Raw genomic sequence first — 11,476 nt, 5'->3', positions numbered from 1 at the left:
ACTTCTCAGTATCCTACCATTTATTGTGGATTCCCTTGCCTTGTTAGCTGTCTCCGGATGTATTACCTCACACTTCACTGGATTGAATTCCATTTGCCACTGTTCTGCCCACCTGACCAGTCCATTGATATTGGCCTTTGAATGTGGAAGGAGAAATGTTTATTTTTCTGTCTGTGAGAAAAAATTTCAAACATCAGTGTGGCTAGATAAGCACTGAAACACAACTCCCCGAGTGAGAGTGTTCCAGTGACTGACTGTGGAAAGAGCTTTAACCAGTTACACAGCCTGAAAACACTTCACATAATTCACAGTGGGGAGAAACTGTGCACGTGGTCTGTGTTTGGTGAGACTTCAACTAATCATCCAACCTGGAGAGACACAAGGACACCCGCACTATACAGAAACCATGGAAATGTGGGGACTGTGGCAGGTATTCTGTTCTCCATAAAAGCTGGATATTCATCAATGCAGTTACATTGGGAAGAGGCCGTTCACCTGCTCCATTTGTGGGAAGGGATTCATACAGTTATCACAACTGCTGAGACACCAACTTGTTCGCTCTGTTCCAAATGTTCCAATTGTGAGAAGAGCTTTAAAAGCAAAAGTTATCTGCTGACACACCAGCAAGTTCACACTGGGGCAAGACCATACACCTGCTCGGAGTGTGGGAAGGGATTGACCTGTTCATCCAACCTTCTGACACACCAGAGAGTTCACATTGGCGAGAGGCCATTCACCTGCTATGTGTGTGGGAAGAGATTCACTCACTCATTCCATCTCCTGAGACACCAACTTGTGCACTCTGACAAGAGATGTTTTGTAAGTTCTGAATGTGAGAAGAGCTTTGAAAGCAGCGATGATCTACTGACACACCAACGCCCTCACACTGGGGAGAAGCATTCACCTGCTCCAAGGTTGGGAAGGAATTCACTCAGCTATCCCACCTCACTGAACACCATCTTGTTCACACAGATATGAGACCTTTCAGATGTTCTAATTGTGAGAAGAGCTTTAAAAGCAAAGATTATCTGCTGAGACACCAACAAATTCACAGAGGAGAGAGGCCGTTCACCTGCTCAGAGTGGGCGAGTTAAAGTCACTCAGTCATCCAAACTGCTGACACACCAGAGAGTTCACAGGCTATTACAGACCAGCGGGAGTCATTCAAAAAGGAAATAGCGAGAGTTCCGGGGCAACATGTTCCCGGAAAGGTGAAGGGTAGGACCAATAAGTCCAAGGAACCCTGGATGTCAAGGGATATAGAGAATTGGTTAAGGAAAACAATAGGAGGCTTATGGCAAATTCAGAGTGCGGAAAACAGCGGAGGGCTTAAAAGAGTATAGAAAGTATAGGGGGTACTTAAAAAAGTAATTGGGAGAGCGAAGAGGAGGCATGAAAAACACTGGCGGGCAAGTTAAAGGAAAATCCCAAGGCGTTTTATAAAAGGGCAAAAGGATAACCAGGGAAAGAGTAGGGCCCATTAAGGACCAAAGTGGCAATCTGTGTGTGAATCCAGAGGTCGTAGGTGAGGTTTTAAACGATTGCTTTTCATTGGTGTCCACTATGGACAATGATGATGTAGGTGTAGAGATCAGGGAGTGGGATTGTGACATACTTGAACAAATTAACAGTGAAAGGGAGGAGGTATCAGCGGTTTTAGCGGGCTTAAAAGTGGATAAATCCCCAGGCCCAGATGAGATGTATCACAGGCTGCTATGTAAGGCACGGGAGGAGATAGCAGGGGCTCTGACACAAACTTTCAAATCCTCTATGGCCACAGGAGAAATGCCAGAGGACTGGAGGGGAGCGAATGTGGTACCATTATTCAAGAAGGGTAGTCGGGATAAACCAGGTAATTACAGGCCAGTGAGTCTAACATCAATGGTAGGAAAACTATTGGGAAAAAATTCTGAGGGACAGGATTAATCTCCACTTGGAGAGGCAGGGATTAATCAAGGATAGTCATCATGGCTTTGTCAGGGGGAGATCATCTCTAACCAAATTGATTGAATTTTTCGAGGAGGTGACTAGGTGTGTAGATGATGGTAAGGCAGTTGATGTAGTAAACATGGACTTCAGTAAGGCTTTTGATAAGGTCCCACATGGGAGATTGGTTAAGAAGTTAAGAGCCCATGGAATCCAGAGCAATTTGGCAAACTGGATTCAAAATTGGCTCAGTGGCAGGAGGCAGAGAGTGATGGTCGAGGGTTGTTTTTGCGAGTGGAAGCCTGTGACCAGTGGTGTACCGCACGGACCACTGCTGGGACCCTTGATGTTTGTAGTGTACATTAATGATTTAGACGTGAATATAGAGGGCATGATCTGTAAGTTCTCAGATGACATGAAAATTGGTGGTGTCGTAAATAGTGAGGAGGAAAGCCTTAGATTACAGGACGATATAGATGGGCTGGTAAGATGGGCAGGGCAGTGGAAAATGGAATATAATCCTGATAAGTGTGAGGTGATGCATTTTGAGAGGAGTAACAAGTCAAGGGAATATACAATGGATGGTAGGACATAGGAAGTACAGAGGGTCGGAGGGACCTTGGTGTACTTGTCCATAGATCACTGAAGACAGCAGCACAGGTAGATAAGGTGGTTAGGAAGGCATATGCGATACTTGCCTTTATTAGCTGAGACATAGAATATAAGTGCAAGGAGGTTATGATGGAGCTGTATAAAACGCTAGTTAGGCCACAGATGGAGTACTGTGTACAGTTCTGGGCACCACACTATAGGAAGGATGTGATTGCACTGGAGAGGGTGCAGAGGAGATTCACCAGGATGTTGCCTGGGCTGGAGCATTTCAGCTATGAAGAGAGACTGGATAGGCTAGGGTTGTTTTCCTTAGAGCAGAGAAGCCTGAGGGGAGGAATGATTGAGGTATACAAAATTATGAGGGGCATAGATAGGGTAGATAAGAAGAAACTTATTCCCTAGGCAGAGGGATCAATATCCAGGGTGCATAGATTTAAGGTAAGGGGCAGGATGTTTAGAGGGGATTTGAGGAAAAATAATTTCACCCAGAACACATGGGATCCAGGGTGAACCAGCAATTGGATACAAAATTGCCTTGGTGGTAGGAGGCAGAGGGTGGTAGTGGAGGGTTGTTTTTCAGAGTGGAGGCCGGTGACCAGTGGTGTGCTGCAGGGATCGGTGCTGGGCCCTCTGTTGTTTGTCATATATATTAATGACTTGGATGTGAATGTAAGGGGCATGATTAGTAAGTTTGCAGATGACACCAAAATTGGTGGTATATTGGACAGTGAAGAAGGTTGTCTAAGGTTACAAAAGGATATAGATCAACTGGGAAAGTGGGCAAGGGAGTGGCAAATGGAATTTAACGCAGACAAGTGTGAAGTGATGCATTTTGGGAAGTTAAACCAGGACAGGACATATACAGTGGATAGCAGGGCCCTGGGGAGTGTTCTTGAGCAGAGAGACCTTGGGGTGCAAGTACATAGTTCCCTGAAAGTGGCAACACAGGTAGACAGGGTGGTGAAGAAGGTGTATGGCATGCTTGCCTTCATCATCCGAGGCACTGAGTACAGAGTTGAGACGTCATGTTACAGTTGTACATAACGTTGGTTAGGCCGCATTTGGAGTACTGTGTGCAGTTCTGTTCGCTGCACTACAGGAAAGATGTGATTAAGCTAGAGAGGGCGCAGAAAAGATTCACAAGGATGTTGCCTGGTTTGGAGGGCTTGAGTTATAAAGAGAGATTGGACAGGCTGAGTCTGTTTTCCCTGGAGCAAAGGAGGCTGAGAGGGGACATGATAGAGGTATATAAAATTATGAGAGGCATAGATAGTGTAGATAGCCAGAGTCTGTTTCCCATGATAGGGGTGACTAAAACTAGAGGGCATAGATTTAAGGTGAGAGGGAGGAGGTTTAAAGGGGATCAAAGGGGTAAATTTTTCACACAAAGAATAGTGGGTATCTGGAATGAGCTGCCTGAGGAGGTGGTGGAGGCAGGAACAGTTGCAACATTTAAGAGGCATCTGGACAGGTGCTTGAATGAGTAAGGCATAGAGGGATATGGAATTAATGCAGGCAGGTGGGATTAGTATAGATAGGCATGATGGTCCGCATGGACGTGGTGGGCCAAAGGGCCTGTTTCTATGCTGTACGACTCTATGACTCTATGACTCTATGGTGCTTGGAATCTGGAATACACTGCCTGAAGGAGAGGCAGGAACCCTCACAACATTTAAGAAACATTTAGATGAGCACTTAAAACGCCATAGCATACAAGGCTACTGGCGAAGTGCTGGAAAATGGGATTAGATTAACAGTCTTGATGGCCGGCATGGACACGGTAGGCCGAATGGCCTGTTTCTGTGCTGTATAACTCTATGACTGCAGGGGTTGGATTCTGTCGTTATGGCTGCTGTTCATCACATCCAGGACCGAACCATGTTTATTCTGACAGTGGAGTTTATTTCAGTTGATAATCCTGTAACTGGATTTATGTCAAATAAATCAGCTTTACATCAAACACAAGGGGTAATTTATTGGAGCTGTAAGAGTGGGAAATGTGGCGGGTGGGGTGACTTAATTTGGTGGGAGGTGAAATTTTGCTTTCCTGACGGTAGGTTCACATTTCAGGATAAAGTCAGCGGTGTGTTTTTTGGCGACTCGGGACCAATGGTGTCCTGTAGCAGGTTCCTACTTTTAATATATCTGCATGTCATGAATATTCATTACCTTCTAATCAATTAGAATTAAGTTCTACCCTCCAGATGAAGTCAGCGGCACACGGGAGTCTCGTGGCACCCGATTCATGTTTGTTTAAATGTGGCTTTGTGCACCAGTCGGCTTTGTGCCCTTGTGTCTGACGTTAGCGGTTTTCTTTCTGGAACTCTGCTGCACAAGGAAGGGCAACAGTGGAATGGATGTTTGACTGAAGGCTCGGGACCGGCAAGGGCGACTCGTGAGTGAAGGTGGGGGGGACGTTCAAGGGGTAGGGTTCAGGTTCATGGAGGGATGGAGGAGGAGGGATGTAAGCGAGGACAGAGGGTGGGGTTCTGATGCATGGAGGGGAGGAGGAGAGATGTAAGGGAGGACAAAGGGTGGGGTTCTGGTTGAGGGAGGTGAGGAGGAAGAATATAAGGGAGGACAGAGGGTGGGGTTCGGGTTCATGAAGGGGTGGAGGAGCGATGTGAGGCAGGACAGAGGGAAGGGCCTAACATCCTGGGTGTTGTGTTGGGGGTTACAGTCAGTGAAGGTGAGGTGAATGAGGGGCCTATGTGCAGGTCACTACTGTTAACATTGGGGTCCTGTGGGTTGAACTCAGGCTACTGGCTGGTGGAGGGAACGGTCACAGTCACGGGTCAGTTCAATTTGATAGGAGGGCAGGTGCAGTGTCATGTTTGGGTAGTGAAGGTCTCAGAGGCCAGGGCACAGGATCGAGTATAAAACAGTAAGGCCGATGACAGGAGGGATGCTGAACATTGATAAAGATTTGGTTAGACCCCAACTGGAGGATTGCGTCCAGTTCTGGTCACTACACTTCAGGAAGAATGTGAGGGTCCAGGGGAGGCTGCAGAGGAGATTTACCAGAATGGTTCCAGTGATGGGGGATTTTAGTTACAAGGGTAGGTTGGAGAAGTTGGGGTTGTTCTCCTTGGAGCAAAGGAGATTGAGGGGAAATTCCATAGAAATGTACAAGATTCTGACAGACTTTGATAAATTAGACAAAGAAAAACTGTTCCCATGAACTAATGGTACAAGAACTAAGGAACACAGATTGAATGTTTTGAGGAAGAGTTGCAGCAGGAATGTGAGGAAGAACTTCTTCTGCAGCAAGTGGTTCTGACCTGGAACTCGCTGCCAATGTGTGTGGTGGAAGTGGAAATAATCAATGATTTTCCAAGGAAACTGGATGGTCACTTGAAGGAAATAAACTTGCAGGGCTATGGGCTGATGTGGGGCAGTGGGACTGAGTGGATTGCTCCCTGGAGAGCTGACATGGAATCGATGGGCCAAATGGCCTTGTTCTGTGCCATAAATGACTCTGTATTTTGAGACAGGATGTCCCAGCTCTCCACCCTGGGATTCTCAGTATGAACAGGGTGGGATGTGTTTTGAGACAGGATGTCCCAGCTCTCCACCCTGGGATTCTCAGTATGAACAGGGTGGATGTGTTTTGAGACAGGATGTCCCAGCTCTCCACTCTGGGATTCTCAGTATGAACGGGGTTCGGGGAGGGGAGGACCCACTATCCCTGGTTAGCTAAAAAAGTGAAATATAGTATCAAAATTAAAGGAAAAGCATATAATTGCACAAAGATGGATGGCAGGTCAGAATGTTGGACAGAATATTTTAAAAATCAGCAAAGAGTAACTAAAAGATTGATAAGGAGTGCAGATTGCAAACAGATATGGAGGTACGTGTTTGCTGAGTGGTGAGTTCAGTGAAGGGGAGAGGAGGTGCTCCTTTTTTCTACTTTATTCGTCCTCCAGTATTTGGTTCTTGTTTCTGTGCAGTGGGAGGAGCTGGTTGGTGAGTAACTGGTCAGATATTCTACTTATAATAAATAGTCTGTAACGTTAAGGTATGGCAGGGCAGCTTGGCCCAGTGCAATGCACAGCTTGTGACATGTGGGATGTTATGGACGCACCATGTGTCCTAGACAAACACATCTGCAGGAAGTGTCACTGGCTGCACAAGCTTGAGCTCTAGGTTTTGGATCTCGAGCTGCAGCTGGAGTCACTGTGTGCATCCACAATGCAGGGAACTACATGGATAGCAGGTTTAGGGAGGTGGTCGCACCACAGGTTAGGAGCATGCAGGAGGATAGGGAATGGGTGACCGACAGACAGTCTAAGAGAACCAGGCAGGTGGTGCAGGAGTTCCCTGATATGATCTCAATTGCTAATCGGTTTTCCATTTTGGATACTGGTGAGGGTGATGGTTCCTCAGAGGAGTGCAGACAGAGCCAAGTTTGTGGCACCACCGGTGGCTCAGCTGCACAGGAGGGAAGGAGGAAGAGAAAAAGAGCAGTAGTGATCGGGGATTCGTTAGTTAGGGGAACAGACAGGTGTTTCTGTGGCCAGAAACAGGACTCCAGGATGGTGTGTTGCATCCCTGGTGCCAGGATCAAGGATGTCACGGAACAGCTACAGGACATTCTTCTGGGGGAAGGTGAATAATCTCAGGATTACTCCCACTCCTATGTGCAAGTGAGCATAGAATAGAAGAATTAAGCGATTGAGCAAGTGGCTGGAGAACTGGTGTAGGAGCGAGGGTATCAGATATCTGAGGCATTGGAAGCAGTTCTGGGGCAGGTGGGACCTGTACAAGATGGACGGGTTGCATCTTAACAGGACTGGGACTAATATCCTCGCAGGGAGATTTGTTAGTGCTGTTGGGGAGGGTTTAAACTAGATTGGCAGGAGGGTAGAAACCTGAGATGGAGCTCAGATTGGAGGGAAGTAAAACTGGCAACTTGTCAGGGGTATGGGAACCAGGATGAAATATCAGAGGAACACCAAGGTGCACAGAATACTGGGAGAGATACATAGCACTAGAGTAGGGAATAGTGAGCTATTACGTGGGGTCAGAGTTAGGGAGAAAGTAATAAAGTCTAAATCAGTGTTAATGTGCAGATATGTGAATGCACGGAATGTGGTTAATAAGATTAGTGAGGTATAGTGCTGATTGCCATGTGGAATTATAATGTTGTAGCTATAACAGAGACATGGCTCCAAGAAGGGCAGGACTGGGTGTTAAATATTCCTGAATACAAGGTGCTCAGAAAAGATAGGAAAGGGAAAAGAGGGGGGAGGGGTGACAGTATTGATTAAGGAGAGCATTGCAGTCTTGAAGAGAAAAGATGTCCTAAAGGGGTCGAGGACAGAATCAACTGGTTCGGGCTGAGGAACACAAAAGGTGCAGTTGCATTGCTTGGTGTTGCCTATAGTCACCAGCTAGTGGGAAAATATGGACTGGGATAGTAGTAGTGTAAAGGGCAGTGAGAGGCAAGAGTTCCTGGCGTGTGTTCAGGAAAATTTTCTCCAGCAATATATTGCTAGTTCAACAAGAAAGGAGACACTACTAGACCTGGTTCTTGAGAATGAGGTGGGCCAAGTGGATCAAGTCTCAGTAGGGCAGCATGCAGGTGAGAGTGATCATTGTATCATAAGATTTAGGCTGACTATGGAAAAGGACAAAGAACAATCCAGCGTAAGAATAATTCATTGGGGGAAAGATAACTTCAATGGGGTAAGAATGGAGCTGGGGTGAATAAACTGGATTCAAAAGTTGGCAGGAAAACTGATAGCTGAACAATGGGCTACCTTCAAAGAAGGGATAATTAACATATGTTCCCTCGAAGGGGAAAGGTAGGGAAAATAGATCCAGAGCTCCTTGGATGACAAAAGAGGTGGAGATTAAGTTAAAGAAGAAAACGTGTGCTTATGACAGATGCTAGGTAGAAAATATTATTGAGAACCAGGCTGAATATAGAAGGTCCAGAGGGGAAGTGAGAAAGCAAATAAGAGAAGCAAAGAGAGAGCATAAAAAGAGACTGGCATCTAGCATTAAAGGGAATCCTAAAGTTTTCTATAGGCATACAGACAGTAAAAGGGTGGTAAAAGGAAGTGTGGGGCTGGTTAGGGACCATTAAGGGGGCGCACACATGGAGGCAGAGGGCATTGCTGAGGTATTAAATTAATACTTTGCATCTGTCTTTACCAAGAAAGAAGATGCAACCCAGGCAATGGTGAAAGAGGAGGTAATTCAGACACCAGAAGGGTTTAAAATTGATTAAAAAAAGGATGTATTAGATAGGCTGTCTGTACTTAAAGTGGATAAAGCAACAGGACCATATGTGATGCATCCAAGGATGCTGAGGGAAGTGAGTGGAAATCGCAGAGGCACTGACCATAATTTCTCGGTCTTCCTTAGACTCGGCAGTGGTGCCAAAGGACTGGAGAATTGCAAACATCACACCCTTGTTCAAAAATGGGTGTATAGATGAGTCCAATAGCTTCAGGGCAGTCAGCTTATCTTCGGTGGTGGGGAAACTTCTAGAAAGAATAATTTGTGACAAAATTAATAGTCACATGGACAAATACGTGTTAATTAAGGAAAGCCAGCATGGATTTCTTAAGGGAAAATCATGTTTCACTAACTTGCTGGAGTTGTTGAGGAGGTAAGAGGGTTGATGAGGGCAATGCTGTTGATGTGATGTACATGAACTTTCAAAAAGCGTTTCATACCCTGCCACACAACAGAATTGTGAACAACCTTCTCGCTAATGGAATAATAGGGATAGTAGCAACATGGCTACAAAATTGGCTGAGTGACAGGAAACAAAGAGTAGTGGTTAATGAATGTTTATCAGGCTGGAGAATATTTGTCGTGGAGTTCCCCAGGGGTCAGTGTTGGGACCCTTGCTTTTCCTGATATATATTAATCACCGAGACCTTGGTGTACAGGGCACAATTTCAAAGTTTGCAGATGATACAAAACTTGGAAGCATTGTGAACTGTGAGGAGGATAGTGTAGATCTCGAAAAGGACATAGACAAGTTGGTGGAATGGGCAGACAGGTGGCAGATGAAGCTCAATGCAGAGAAGTGTGAAGTGATTCATTTTTGTTGGAAGAACATGGAGTGACAGTATAAAATAAAGGGTACAATTCTAAAGGGGGTACAGGAGCAGAAGGACCTGAGTGTATATGTGCGTAAGTCATTGAATGTGGCAAGACAGGTGGAGAGAGAAGTTAATAAAGCATACAACATCCTGGGCTTTATTAATAAGGGCATAGGGTACAAGTTATTTTGATCTTGCATAAGACACGAATTCAGTCCCACCTGGTATATTGTGTCCAGTTCTGGGTGCCGTACTTTCAGAAAGACGTGAGAGCACAGAAAAAAATCACGAAAATGGTTCCAAGGATGAGAAACTTCAGTTATGAAGATACATTGAAGCAGTTAGGACTGTCTTCCTTGAAGAGAAGGCTGAGAGGTGATTTCATGGAGGTATTCAAAAGCAAGAGGGGTCCGGGCAGAGTAGATAGGGAGAAAGTGTTCCCATTTGTGAAAGAATCAAGAACGAAAGGGCACAGATTTAAAATATTTTGGAAAAGAAGCAAAAGTAACATGAAGAAAAACTTTTTTCACGCAGCGAGTGGTTAAAGTCTGGAATGCGCTGCCTGAGAGTGTGGTGGAGGCAGGATCAATTGAAGCATTCAAAAGGGAATTAGCCTGCTAAATGAAAAGGAAGAATGTGCAGGGATACGGAGAAAAGGCGAGGGAATGGAATTGACTGCATTGCTCTTTCAGAGAGCCGGTGCAGACATGATAGGCTGAATGGCCTCCTTCACTGTAACAATTCTATGATTCCGTGATAAAAAGAAGAAATGCTGGAAATATTCAGCAGGTCGGGCAGCATCTGTGGAAAGAGAAGCAGAGTTAACGTTTCGGGTCAGTGACCCTTCTTCGGAAGGGTCCGTGAACCGCGCACTCTGCCTCAGCCCCTGCTGGCCGCGCATGCTCACATCTCACAGCCCACTCAGCTGATTGACATCACCTCCAGGCCAATAGAGAGAGCGGGGCGCGCAGGCGGACCGTTCAGGCTGGGGGTCCTGCAACGAATCGGAGCAAGTGAGGGGCGGTGCTTGAGCCAAGGAGGGGGCGGACTTCCCTTGTCCTACTGTCCCGCCCCGCTCTTGCTATTGGTCTGGAGCTGCCATCAATCACACAGACAGTAGGTCGCAGAGGTCAATAACCGAGTGCGCCTGCGCACTGCGTTTAGAGAGACTGCGAGTGACGGCGGTGGAGAAAGTCGCTTCTGCTGTGGGTGAGTGGCGGCTTGGGGGAGGGAGCGGTGGAGCCGGCGGGCGGGGAGGCTTCAGAAACACCCAGTGTAGGCCTTAACACCCCCAATAAAGAAACTCCCGGTCCCGCGTTTGCACCAAAAGGGGCGGCGGCGGCGGCGGCGGCACTTCTCCCGGTGACAGGCCCGGGGTTAACGGCCGCCAGATTTCCAGCTCTTTTGGAGGAATTAAAGATTAATAAAGTGTAACATCAAAGGAGAAAACTTTAAAGGAAACTGAGCTCAGTTATAAAGGGGCCTGGGGGAGGGAGGGAGGAACCATTTGGGACACAGCACAGGGCGGCGCAGTGGTTATCACCGCAGCCTCACAGCTCCAGCGACCCGGGTTCGATTCCGGGTACTGCCTGTGTCTGCGTGGGTTTTCTCCGGGTGCTCCGGTTTCCTCCCACAAGCCAAAAGACTTGCAGGTTGATAGGTAAATTAGCCATTATAAATTGTCACTAGTATAGGTAGGTGGTAGGGAAATATAGGGACAGGTGGGGATGTTTGGTAGGAATATGGGATTAGTGTAGGATTAGTATAAATGGGTGGTTGATGTTCGGCACAGACTCGGTGGGCCGAAGGGCCTGTTTCAGTGCTGTATCTCTAATCTAAAGGAGGTCCCCCCTCCCCCACTCCCTGGTTCCACAAAG

The sequence above is a fragment of the Heterodontus francisci genome, chromosome 34 (genome assembly GCF_036365525.1).
Source record: "Heterodontus francisci isolate sHetFra1 chromosome 34, sHetFra1.hap1, whole genome shotgun sequence".
NCBI classification, from domain to species: Eukaryota; Metazoa; Chordata; class Chondrichthyes; order Heterodontiformes; family Heterodontidae; genus Heterodontus; species Heterodontus francisci.
Note: the sequence above shows the minus strand (reverse complement) of the source record.